We start from the raw sequence: 9,866 nt of genomic DNA, 5'->3' as shown, positions 1-9,866 counted from the left end.
AGGTCATTCTTGGAGTTGAACGCCAGTTTGTAACGTGTTTCTGGCGTTGAACTCCACTTTGCAACTTGTTTCTGGCGCTGAACGCCAAACTGCAACATGGAACTGGCGTTCAACGCCAGTTTGCATCATCTAAACTCGGGAAAGCCCTGGATGTCTACGTTCCAACGCGATTGGAAGCGCGCCATTTGGAGTTCTGTAGCTCCAGAAAAACCACTTTGAGTGCAGGGAGGTCAGAATCCAACAGCATCTGCAGTCCTTCTTCAACCTCTGAATTTGATTTTTGCTCAAGTCCCTCAATTTCAGCCAGAAAATACCTGAAATCACAGAAAAACATACAAACTCATAGTAAAGTCCAGAAATGTGATTTTTAATTAAAAAATAATAAAAATATACTAAAAACTAACTAAATCATGCTGAAAACTATGTAAAAACAATGCCAAAAAGCGTATAAATTATTCGCTCATCAAAAAACTTGGTGCACGAAATTATGATTCACAACTCATGACGTGAGTAAGGGTCGAATCCCACGGAGATTGTTGGTTTGAAGCAATCTATGGTTATCTTGTAACTCTTAGTCAGGATATCAATTATAATTATCAGTTTGAATTGCGAAAAATAAAAGAGCATAAAATAAATACTTGTTATGCAGTAATGGAGAATATGTTGGAGTTTTTGAGATGCTTTGTCTTCTGAATCTCTGCTTTCCCCCTGTCTTCTTCTTCACGCATGCAAGGTTCCTCCTATGGCAAGCTGTGTGTTGGTGGATCACTGTTGTCAAGGGCTACCATCCGTCCTCTCAGTGAAAATGGTCCAGGTGCACTGTCACCGCACGGCTAATCATCTGTTGGTTCTCACTCATGCTGGAATAGGATCTATTGATCCTTTTGCGTCTGTCACTACACCCAACCCTTGTGAGTTTGAAGCTCGTCACAGCCATTCAAACCGTGAATCCTACTCGGAATACCCCAAACAAGGTTTAGACTTTCCGGATTCTCAAGAATGCTGCCAATGGATTCTAGCTTATACCAAGAAGATTCTGATTAAGGAATCCAAGAGATACTCATTCAATCGAAGGTAGAACAAGAGTGGTTGTCAGGCACGCGTTCATAGATTTAGAATGGTGATGAGTGTCATGGATCATCACATTCATCATATTGAAGTGCGAATGAACATCTTAGATAGAAACAAGCGTGTTTGAATAGAAAACGGAAATAATTGCATTAATTCATCGAGACACAGCAGAGCTCCTCACCCCCAACAATGGAGTTTAGAGACTCATGCCGTCAAAGAGTACAAAGTTCAGATCTAAAAATGTCATGAGGTACAAAATAAATCTCTAAAAGTTGTTTAAATACTAAACTAGTAACCTAGGTTTACAGAAAATGAGTAAACTAAGATAGATGGTGCAGAAATCCACTTCTGGGGCCCACTTGGTATGTGATGGGGCTGAGACTTAAGCTTTACACGTGCCTAGGATGTTTCTGGAGTCAAACGCCAGGTTGTAACCTATTTTTGGCGTTTAACTCCAATTTGTAACCTGTTTCTGGCGTTTTAACGCCAGACTGCAACATGGAACTGGCTTTGAATGGCAGTTTACGTCATTTATCCTTGAGCAAAGTATAGACTATTATCTATTGCTGGAAAGCCCTGGATGTCTACTTTCCAACGCAATTGAGAGCGTGCCATTTCGAGTGAAGGGAGGTCAGAATCCAACAGCATCTGCCGTCCTTTTTCAGCCTGAATCAGATTTTTGCTCAGCTCCCTCAATTTCAGCCAGAAATTACCTGAAATCACAGAAAAACACACAAACTCATAGGAAAGTATAGAAATGTGATTTTTATTTAAAAACTAATAAAAAAATAATAAAAAGTGACTAAGTCTAAGGTTCTTAAGCACACTCTATTTTTGCTTTGGACCTCGACTTTAACCGCTCAGTCTCAAGTTTTCACTTGACACCTTCACGCCACAAGCACATGGTTAGGGACAGCTTGGTTTAGCCGCTTAGGCCAGGATTTTATTCCTTTAGGCCCTCCTATCCACTGATGCTCAAAGCCTTGGATCCTTTTTATTACCCTTGCCTTTTGGTTTTAAGGGCTATTGGCTTTTTGCTCTTGCCTTTTAGTTTAAAGAGCTTTTGGCTTTTTCTGCTTGCTTTTTCTTTTTCTTGCTCTCTCTCTTTTTTTTCGCATTTTTTTTCTGCAAGCTTTGTTCTTCACTGCTTTTTCTTGCTTCAAGAATCATTTTTATGATTTTTCAGATTATCAAATAACATTTCTCCTTTTTCATCATTCTTTCAAGAGCCAACAATTTTAACATTCATAAACAACAAATTCAAAAGACATATGCACTGTTCAAGCATTCATTAAGAAAACAGAAAGTATTGCCACCACATCAAAATAATTAAACTATTTTAAAATTCGAAATTCATGTACTTCTTTTTCTTTTTCAGAAAATATTTTTCATTTAGAAAAGGTGATGGATTCATAGGACATTCATATCTTTAAGACATAGGCACTTACATACTAGTGATCATGTAATAAGACCCAAACATAAATAAACATAAAGCATAGTAAACGAAAAACAGAGAAATAAGAACAAGGAGATTAAGGAACGGGTCCACCTTAGTGAGGGTGTCGTCTTCCTCTTCTTGAAGAACCAATGGTGCTCTTGAGCTCCTCTGTATCTCTTCCTTGTCTTTGTTGCTCTTTCCTCATAGCTCTTTGATCTGCAGTCAAATGCTCTACCACTGAACTATAGACCCTTGAGATGAACCTCTCCATCTCTCATGACTCGGGGATGGAAGCAACTGCCTTCCTTTTCCTCTTTCTAGAGGTTTCTCCGGCCTTAGGAGCCATAAATGGTTATGGAAAAACAAAAAGCAATGCTTTTACCACACCAAACTTAAAAGGTTTGCTCGTCCTCGAGAAAAAGAAGAAAGAAGTGGAGAAGATGGAGGAGATGGAGGTGTGTGAATGGGTGGGTTCGGGAGGGAAATGGTTTGAATTTGAATGGTGAGGTAGTGGGGATCCTGTGGGGTCCACAGATCCTGAGGGAATCTTGTGGGGTCCACCAAAACGGATGACATAGCTAAGGCTGGACATCCAAGGCTTTAAACAAGGAGATAATGAATCTCTTTATGATGCCTGGGAAAGATACAGAGAGATGCTAAGAAAATGCCCCTCTGAAATATTTTCAGAATGGGTGCAGTTAGACATCTTCTATTATGGGCTTATAGAGAGAGCTCAAATTTCTCTAGATCACTCAGCTGGTGGATCTATACACATGAGAAAGACAATTGAAGAGGCTCAAGAGCTTATTGATACAGTTGCCAGAAATCAGCATCTGTACCTAAGTCGTGAATCTTCCATGAAAGAAGAGGCTAAAACAGTAACTGCTGAACTCAGTCCTGCAGAACAAATTACTGAATTCAATCAACAATTAGACTTTCTAACAAAACAGCTGGCCGAATTCAAGGAGATACTACAAGACACAAGAATAGCTAATCTGAATATGGAAGTACAGTTGAAGCAAACAGAACAGCATTTATCAAAACAAATAACGGAAGAGTGCCAAGCAATTCAATTAAGAAGTGGGAAAGCATTAAATACCTCACTTCAAGGCAGCAGGAAGCCAAGAAATGAACAACCTGCTATACAAAATCCCTCTGAGGACAGTAAGAGCCCAGAGAGGAATAACTCTGGCATTCAAACGCCAGGAACAGGCAAGGAGCTGGCGTCAAACGCCCGATGAAAGCTCAGTTCTGGCGTTCAAACGCCAGAAACAGGTAGGAAGTTGGCGTCCAACGCCAATCAAGCTTCCAACCCTGGCATTCAAATGCCAGTGAGGGATCAGACACACACAAGTGCTGATAACAACCCCTCTAAAAAGGCTTTCCCAACCACTTCTGTAGGAAATAAACCTGCAGCAGCCAAGGTTGAGGAGTACAAAGCCAAGATACCTTATCTTCAAAAACTCCGCCAAGAGGAGCAGGATAAGCAATTTTCTCGCTTTGCAGACTATCTCAGGACTCTTGAAATAAAGATTCTGTTTGCAGAGGCACTTGAGCAAATACCCTCTTATGCCAAGTTCATGAAAGATATCTTGAGTCATAAGAAGGATTGGAGAGAAACTGAAAGAGTTCTCCTCACTGAAGAATGCAGTGCAGTCATTCTGAAAAGCTTCCCAGAAAAGCTTAAAGATCCCGGGAGCTTTATGATACTATGCATATTAGAGGGTAATTGCACCAAGACAGCTTTATGTGATCTTGGGGCGAGCATCAACCTAATCCTTGCATCCACTATCAGAAAGCTTGGCTTGACTGAAGAGGTCAAACCAACCCGGATCTGTCTTCAACTTGCTAATGGCTCCATTAAATACCCATCAGGCATAATTGAGGACATGATTGTCAAGGTTGGGCCATTTGCCTTCCCTACTAACTTTGTAGTGCTGGAAATGGAGGAGCACAAGAGTGCAACTCTCATTCTAGGAAGACCATTCCTAGCAACTGGACGAACCCTCATTGACGTCCAAAAAGGGGAGATAACCCCTGAGAGTCAATGAGGATGAGTTTAAGTTGAATGTTGTCAAATCTATGCAACATCCAGACACATCAGACGACTGCCTAAGCGTTGATATTATTGACTCCCTAGTGAAAGAGGTCAATATGACTGAGAGTCTCAAATCAGAGCTAGAGGACATTTTTAAAGATGTTCAGCCTGATCTGGAGGATTCAGAGGAATTGAAAGAGCCTCTGAAACTTCCTCAGAAAGAGGAAAAACCTCCTAAAACCGAGCTCAAACCATTACCACCATCCCTGAAATATGCATTTATGGGAGAAGGTGACACTTTTCCGGTGATCATAAGCTCTGCTTTAAATCCCCTGGAAGAGGAAGCACTACTTCAAGTGTGAAGGACACACAAGACAGCTCTTGGGTGGTCCATAAGTGACCTTAAGGGCATCATCCCAGCAAGATGCATGCACAAGATCCTATTGGAGGATGATGCTAAGCCAGTGGTTCAACCATAGAGGCGGCTAAATCCAGCCATGAAGGAAGTGGTGCAGAAAGAGGTCACCAAGTTACTAGAGGCTGAGATTATTTATCCTATTTCTGATAGCCCCTGGGTGAGCCCTATCCAAGTTGTCCCCAAAAAGGGAGGCATGACAGTGGTTCATAATGAAAAAAATGAACTGGTTCCTACAAGAACAGTTACAGGGTGGCGCATGTGTATTGAGTATAGAAGGCTCAATACAGCCACCAGAAAGGATCATTTTCCTTTACCATTCATAGAGCAGATGCTAGAAAGACTAGCAGGTCATGATTATTACTGCTTTTTGGATGGCTATTCAGGCTACAACCAAATTGCAGTAGATCTCCAAGATCAAGAGAAAACAGCATTCACATGTCCATCTGGAGTATTTTCCTACAAAAGGATGCCATTTGGGCTGTGTAATACACCTGCAACCTTTCAGAGATGCATGCTCTCTATTTTCTCTGATATGGTGGAAAAATTTCTGGAAGTCTTCATGGATGACTTCTCAGTATATGGAGACTCATTCAGCTCCTGTCTTGATCACCTGACACTGGTCCTGAAAAGATGCCAAGAGACTAACCTGGTTTTAAACTGGGAAAAATGTCACTTTATGGTGACTGAAGGGATTGTCCTTAGGCACAAGATTTCGAAGAAGGGAATAGAGGTGGAACAAGCTAAGGTAGAGGTAATTGAAAAATTACCACCACCTGCCAATGTTAAGGCAATCAGAAGCTTTCTGGGGCATGCAGGATTCTATAGGAGGTTTATAAAGGATTTTTCAAAAATTGCAAAACCTCTGAGCAATCTGCTAGCTGCTGACATGCCATTTGTGTTTGACACAGAGTGTCTGCAGGCGTTTGAAACTCTGAAAGCTAAGCTGGTCACAGCACCATTTATTTCTGCACCAGACTGGACATTACCATTTGAACTAATGTGTGATGCCAGTGACCATGCCATTGGTGCAGTACTGGGACAGAGGCATAACAAGCTTCTGCATGTCATTTATTATGCTAGCCGCATTTTAAATGATGCCCAAAAAAATTACACAACCATAGAAAAATAATTGCTTGCAGTGGTTTATGCCATTGACAAGTTTAGATCATACTTAGTAGGATCAAAAATGATTGTGTATACTGACCATGCTGCTCTTAAATATCTACTCACAAAGCAGGATTTAAAACCCAGGCTCATAAGATGGGTGTTTCTTCTGCAAGAGTTTGATATAGAAATAAGAGACAAAAAAGAGACAGAGAATCAAATAGCTGATCACCTGTCCCGGATAGAACCAGTAGCAGGAGCATCCCTCCCTCCTACTGAGTTCTCTGAAACCTTTTCAGATGAGCAATTGTTTGCCATTCAGGAAGCTCTGTGGTTTACAGACATTGCAAACTATAAGACACAAGGTTCTCCTTCTGTAACCATGGAGAGGAAGCATGAAAAGCTTCTCTCAATACAGAGTCAAACAAAACCCCCAAATTCAAACTCTAAGTTTGGTGTTGGGAGGCCATAACCAAACTCTAAGTTTGGTGTTGGGAGGTTCCAACCTTGCTCTGATTATCTGTGAGGCTCTATTGACATTAAAGAAGTGCTTATTGAAAGGCAACCCAATGTTATTTAATCATATCTATTTTATTTTCTTTTTGTTATTTCGTGATTTATTAGGTTGATGATCATGTGAAGTCACAAAAACTACTGAAAAATCAAAAACAGATTGAAAAATAGCATTGAAAACAGCACACCCTAGAGGAGAGCAGTCTGGCGTTTAAACGCCAGAAACAAGCATCTGTCTGGCGTTTAATGCCAGAAACAAGCACCAAGCTGGCGTTTAACGCCAGAAACAAGCATCTGCCTGGCGTTAAACGCCAGAAAAAAGCTACATTTGGGCGTTTAACGCCAGAAACAAGCAGCAATCTGGCGTTAAACGCCAGGATTGCACAACAAGGGCATTTTACACGCCTAATTGGAGCAGGGATGTTAAGTTCTTGACCCCACTTGATCTGTGGACCCCATAGGATCCCCACCTACCTCACCATTCCAATTCAAACCATTCCCCTCCCATACCCACCCATTCACACACCTCCTTCTCCTCCACTTCTCCTTCTACTCCCTTCTATCTTCTTTTGCTCGAGGACGAGCAAACCTTTTAAGTTTGGTGTGGAAAAAAGCGTTGCTTTTTTGTTTTTCAATAACCATTTATGGCACCTAAGGCCGGAGAAAGCTCTAGAAAGAGGAAAAAGAAGGCAGTTGCTTCTACTCCCGAGTCATGAGAGATGGAGAGGTTCATCTCAAAGGCCCATAGTTCAGTGGTAGAACATTTGACTGCAGATCAAACAGCTATGAGGAAGGAGCACCAAAGACAAGGAAGAGACATAGAGGAGCTCAAGAGCACCATTGGTTCTTCAAGAAGAGGAAGACGCCACCCTCACTAAGGTGGACCCATTCCTTAATCTCCTTGTTCTTATTTCTCTGTTTTTCGTTTACTATGCTTTATGTTTATTTATGTTTGGGTCTTATTACATGATCACTAGTATCTAAGTATCTATGTCTTAAAGATATGAATGTCCTATGAACCCATCACCTTTCTTAAATGAAAAATATTTTATGAAAAAAAAAAGTACATGAATTTCAAATTTTAAAATAGTTTAATTATTTTGATGTGGTGGCAATACTTTTTGTTTTCTGAATGAATGCTTGAACAGTGCATATGTCTTTTGAATTTGTTGTTTATGAATGTTAAAATTGTTGGCTCTTGAAAGAATGATGAAAAAGGAGAAATGTTATTTGATAATCTAAAAAATCATAAAAATAATTCTTGAAGCAAGAAAAAGCAGTAAAGAACAAAGCTTGCAGAAAAAAATGCGAAAAAAATGCAAAAAAAAAGAGAGAGCAAGAAAAAGAAAAAGCAAGCAGAAAAAGCCAAAAGCTCTTTAAACCAAAAGGCAAGAGCAAAAAGCCAATAGCCCTTAAAACCAAAAGGCAAGGGTAATAAAAAGGATCCAAGGCTTTGAGCATTGATGCACGGAAAACTTGTCTCTCAACAAATCTCCCTTCGGCAAGTATACTGAATTGTCGTCAAGTAATAACTCAATGTAGAGTGAGGTCGAATCCCACAGAGATTAACGGATTAAGCAATCAATGGTTAATTGATTATCCTAGTTAGACGAATCATAATGGAGTGATAAGTAACGAGGAATTGTAAATTGACAGAAAAGTAAAGAAAGAAATAAAGTGCAGAAAAGTAAAATGGCAAGAAAAGTAAATATAAGAACTAAAAATAAAATAAACATTGGGATCAAGAGATATTGCAATCCTCCGAATCAAGTTCATTCCCATCTCTTCCTCAATCAATGCACTCATTGATCTCCTTGGCAATCTTAAGTGATTGAATTACAATTTCTTGTAATTCAATCTCTCAAATCTTGATCAATAGCCAATTCCTTGGTCAATTGCTCATGAGAAGAGATGAAGTATGGTCACTGATTATACCACATGCAATTCCCAAATCAAGTGTTGAGAGGATTATAGTCACATATCCATCCAAACCCAATTTGGTCCAGCATGAGAAAGCATTTCTAGCATGATCTCTTCATTCCTCTTCCAAGGTTCAGAAGAGATCCAGGTATGAATAGTTTCTTTTCCAAGATAACTATCCAATTGGATGAAGATCGAAAGCTTTCAAGTAAAATCAAGAGAAAAGAAAGAAGAAGAAGAATAAGAACTACAATTGATCCATTGAATCACAATAGAGCTCTCTAACCCAATGTAAAGAGTTAGTTGATCATTGCTCTACAAAAATAGAAAAGAAAGAAAGTGCAGAAAAATAAAGATGAAGATAAAAACTGAAAATGAAACTTCAAATTCATAAATGAAAATTACAACTAAAAGAAAGAGAAGGAAAAGTGTGTGAGGGGAGGGAGTCCGAAGACCCCTCTTCAATCCCCTATTCCAGAATTCCCCTTCTGTATCAGAATGCTTTCAATTTAAAGACTAAGGCCTTTATATAGGCTCTCCTAAATTACAAAATGAAATTAAAAGCAAATTACAATTAAATAAAAATTCCTATTCTAGATGCTTCTTGTGGCCTTGATTGGTTGACAATTGTGGGCCTGCTTGCTTGAGCTTGGAAGTGGACTTGAGAGAGAAGTGAGTTAATTTGAGGTTCAGGTGCTAAAGTTAGTGCTAAAGTTAGCCACACTAATGCTACAAGTGTGGCGTTAGTACTAAAGTTATTGTGGCTAACGTTGCACTTGCTGCCCAGTTGGTGTTTTTGGGGCTTAAAAGATGCCTCTTGTTTGTGCTCAAATTTCATACCCACTATAGCGTATTATATATCTTTGGAAAGCTCTGAATGTCAGCTTTCTAACGCAACTGGAATCACCTCAATTGGATCTCTGTAGCTCAAGTTATGCTACTTTGAAGTGGACATGGTCGCTGGCATATATGCCAACGTTACTGGAAATGTTGATTACCAATAATGCTAGCGATTTTCCTGTTTCTGAAGCTCAAACTTAGTGTCCACCCCATACTATTATATATTGTTGGAAAGCCCTGGATGTCTACGTTCCAATGCCTTTGGAATTGCATCATTGGGAGCTCTACAACTCGAGTTATACTTCTTGGAAGGTGAAGAGATCAGTTGGCCAAAATACAGGCTGATACCATGTTCATCATTGCACTTTCGGGGCAGGTTTTCTCCCTCAAATTTAGTGTCAACCATGTAGTGCCATATATGCTTGGAAAGCTCTGGAATCCTACTTTCCAATGCCACTGGAATCACCTCATTTGGAGCTTTGTGGCTCAAGTTATGCGTGTTTGAAGAAGGCATTGTCAGGCTG

The sequence above is a fragment of the Arachis ipaensis genome, chromosome B6 (genome assembly GCF_059453495.1).
Source record: "Arachis ipaensis isolate K30076 ecotype BB chromosome B6, ASM5945349v1, whole genome shotgun sequence".
NCBI lineage: Eukaryota > Viridiplantae > Streptophyta > Magnoliopsida > Fabales > Fabaceae > Arachis > Arachis ipaensis.
This window is presented reverse-complemented; position numbering follows the sequence as displayed.